Source organism: Panthera leo, chromosome B3, assembly GCF_018350215.1.
Source record: "Panthera leo isolate Ple1 chromosome B3, P.leo_Ple1_pat1.1, whole genome shotgun sequence".
Taxonomy (NCBI): Eukaryota; Metazoa; Chordata; class Mammalia; order Carnivora; family Felidae; genus Panthera; species Panthera leo.
The window spans coordinates 18846530-18850663 of NC_056684.1; the positions used below are offsets into that span (position 1 = coordinate 18846530).

Consider the following 4134-nt stretch of genomic DNA (forward strand, 5'->3'; position numbering starts at 1 on the left):
TGCACAGGGGCGGGAAGGGCAGACTCAGCTCACTTTGCATTCGGTGGTCCGCTTTGGGAGGGGCCCTGCAGCACCAGGAGGGAGGCAGACCCGTTGGAGGGATGGATCCACAGAAGCACAGCATTGGGTGTTTGCCTGGTGCAAGCAAGTTCCCTGAATGGAACCGGTTCCCTTTGGGATTTTGGCTGGGGGATGGGCAAGGGAGATGGCACTGGCGAGCGCCTTTGTTCCCCGCCAAGCTGAGTTCTGTCTTCCAGGGCTCAACAACTCTCCCTCCCGTTGTCCTCTAGCCTTCCCGCCCTCGGAGCAGAGCTGTTGACTTATAACATTCCAGATGTTAAGTCCCGCTGGCTATCAGAACACACTCCGTGCGGCCCCTCCATTTTTGCAAGCCAGACTCAGGGGCTCCGCCTTGCCGGGGGAGCTGCCCCTCTACCACCCCGGCTTCCTCCCGCCAGTCCGTGTAGCGTGCACCACCTCTCCGCCCTTCCTATCCTCTTCCGTGGGCCTCTCGTCTACGCTTGGCTCTGGAGAATCTGTTCTGCTAGTCTTCTGGCAGTTTTCTGGGTTATTTAGGCAGATGTGGGTGGAATCTAAGTGGTCAGTAGGATGCGGTGAGCCCAGTGTCCACCTATGCCACTATCTTCCTCTGTCAAGAAGTCAAGAAGTATGGGCTGAACCCACCTGTGTGCCAGACTCTCGCCAGGCGCTGGGGACACAGTGAAAACAAGAAGCACGTGTTCCCGGTCATCTCACAGTTTCCATTCTGGTGGCAGAAACAGAGTCTAAATATAGTTTCACATTAATTATAATTGTAGCAAGTTTATGAAGAAGTACTGATGTCTTAAGAAGGTGTATATGGAAAGCTCAGAGGAAGGGGTCTGTCATGAGGTGATATTTGAACTGAACTCCAAAGGACTTACAGAGTTAGATGGAACAATGTGGGTAAGTGATGCAAGAAGGGTGAGGGTGGGAAGAGCGACCCACAAAAGCTGGCGAGCCTAACCTGTGGGAAGCCAAAGATGCAGCTGGAAACACAATGATGAGGTGGAGGGTCTATACTAGGGATGTTTGCTTTATCTCAAGAGTAATGGAGGAAATTTATCAGAGGGTTTATACTCATCACGACTGGTTTATATTTAGAAAGACCTTTCTGCTTGTGCAGAGCATGGGTAGAAGTATGGATAGGTAAGAGGAGGCCTGTTTGGAGGCTCTGGCTCTAGTAAGAATCCGAGCATGAGAGGGTGGAGTCCAGGTTGGGTGGCAGCATTGGGGACCAAGAGAAAAGGGGGTAACTAAAAAAGATGGTTAGTGTCACTAATCACCAGAAAGATGCAAAGCCAAAACACCATGAGATAGCGCCTCACACCTGTCAGGATGACTATTATCAAGGAAAGAAAGAAAGAAAGAAAGAAAGAAAGAAAGAAAGAAAGAAAGAAAAGGAGGAAGGAGGAAGGGAGGAGGGAGGGAGGAAGAAAGAGAAGGAGGGAGGAATGAAGGAAGAAGGAAAGAAAGAGAAAACAAGTAATGGCCAGGATGTGAAGAAATTGGAAATATTGTGCACTGTTGGTGGGAATGCAAAATGATGCAGCTACTGTAGAAAACAGTATGGCAACTTCCTGCAAAGCTAAAAATAGAAACACCATATGATCTAACAATCCCACTTCTGGTTTTATACCCAAAAGGACTAATATCAGGATCTTGAAGAGATAGTAGAAACCTGGAGTTTATTACAACATTATTCACAGTACTGGAAACAAACTCAATGTCCATCAGTAGATGAATGGATAAAGAAGTTATGGTTTATGCATACAATGGAATATTATTCAGCCTTAAAAAAGAAGGAAATCCTGCAATATGTGACAACATGGATGAACCTTGAGGACATTATGCAAAGTAACATAAGCCAGTCACAGAAGGGCAAATACTGTATGAATCCACTCAGACAAGGTCATTGAAATTGTGAGACTCATAGAAGCAGAGAGTAAAAGGGTGGTTGCCAGAGGCTGGAGGGAGGGGGAAATGGAGAATTGGGAATCAAAGGGCATAAAGTCTTAATTATGCAAGATAAAGAAGTTCTGGAGGTCTTCTGTACAACACTGTGACTGTAGTTAACAATACCGCAGTGTGCACTTGAAAAATTGTTAAGGGGGTAAATCTCATGTGAAATATTATCACAGTATAATTTTTTTTAAATGTTAACGATTTTAAAAAGAGACATATTTACGGGGGCTAACTGTTGGCAAAGCTGGGGAGGTGAGGGAGTGGGTGGATGGCCGTGAATGGTGGTGCCATCTAGGACTGTGGGAAAATACTTGAGCCTGCAGATCAAAAGTTTATATTTTGGCTCTCCAGAATTTGAGGCCCCAGTGAGATATCAGAGTGTATTTGTCAAGTGGGCAGTTGGTGGAATCAGACCGGGATCTTGGAGAAGAGGACTGAGGGAGGCAGACCATGAGGGAATTATCAGAGGATGCAGTGGGGCCAAAGCCACGGGAGGAGCTGCAAAGAGAACTCACTGAGGAAGAGCCCAGGGCAGGAGAGGAGAACCAGGCCAAACCTGAAAGGGGATGAGTGGCAGAACTGACTGGAAGGGTGAAGGCATAGGACAGAGTGGCCAGTGGGAAGAGAAACAGGTGGGGTTGTGGGTGAGAGGCTTAGGGAAAGACAGAGGGGCAGCTGTGTAGACTTCTGCCCAGAAGTTGAGTCCATTGAAAACTGCAACACACCAGGGCGAGTTTAGTGAATTGGGTCATTGGCAAATGAGTAGGAGTTCTGTAGGTGGGGGTGCTGAGGCTGATTCCAGGGTGCGGTGGTCTGAGGAGCAAGAGAGGGGAGAGGGAAGTACATTCAGAGTGTGGGCAAATAGCACAAGGCACTATTTGGTCTGCTTCAACTTTTCCTGCCTAGATCAGTAAGCACTGGACAGTTTTCCACAAACACTGGGGACCACCATTTCTCGGGCACTGTGTTGGTTGAGGGGATCCCCAATACTCCCTACACATAGGGAGATCCTAGAACAGTGGGTAAATCAGAAATTAAGATAATTATAATATTAGAAAGTGAGTAAGGTAGGAGTATGTGGGGGGTGGTGATTATGTTGACCTTGGAGGTTGTCAAGGAGAGAAAGGACCTTTGTGCAGAGTAAACAGCAGGAAGGTATTTGTGAGGAGAGGAAGCCAGAGCCAAAACAGGTGTCTTGGTCTTGTTTCTTCCACCCTGAGAAACTTCAGCAAGTTCTGCCATCTTCCAGTAATTTGCCAAAATGACCAACACAAAAGGAAAGTGGAGAGGCACTTGCTATATGTTCTGTAGGCCTTTTAGAAAACATGGAGTTGTTCCTTTGGCCACATACATGCAAATCTCTAAGAAAGGTGATATTGGAGACATCAAGGGAATGGGCACTGTTCAAAAACGAAATACCCCACAAATGTTACCATGAGAGGACTGGCACAGTCTGCAATGTCACCCAGCATGCTGTTGGCATCATTGTAAACAAACAAGTTACAGGCAAGATTCTTGCCGAGAGAATTAATGTACGGATTGATCATATTAAGCACTCACAGAGCTGAGGTAGCTTCCTGAAGCATGTGAAGGAAAATGATCAGAAAGTGAAGGAAGCCAAAGAGAAAGATACTTGGGTTCAGTTGAAGCACCAGCCTGCTCCATCCAGAGAAGCTCACTTTGTGAGAACCAATGGAAAGGAGCCTGGGTTTCTGGAACCCATTCTTTATTCATTCATGGCATGATAAGTATAAAAAAAAAACCCAAACAAACAAACCTCTAGACTGTAAAAAAAAAAAAAAAAAAAAAAAAGAAAAGAAATTCAGAAAACTACACCTTATATCTGTTTTCTTCCCAGTGAAATGTCTCCATGCTATTCATATTAAAATTCTGAGAAATCTCACAAAAAACAAAGGTCTTAGATTTCTAATCCAGCATTTCCCATATTTTATCAAAACCTTCTTTTTAAGGGTACATTTGGGGAAGTTTAGGAGCAGGTGTTAGGGAGCCATTGCAGGGCTTTGAGCACACTAGAAAGGTTCCCCTAAGAGTTATGTGTAGGCAGATGGGAGGAAGAGATGAAGAATGGACTGGTTATGGCAAGATTAATGTGCCCTAATCCTAGCTCAG

General features: G+C 45.8%; 1 pseudogene; it reads left to right on the forward strand.

Moving 5' to 3' along the window:
• Window positions 1-3262: 3262 nt before the first annotated feature.
• Window positions 3263-3749, forward strand: LOC122221135 (annotated as a pseudogene).
• Window positions 3750-4134: the final 385 nt, after the last annotated feature.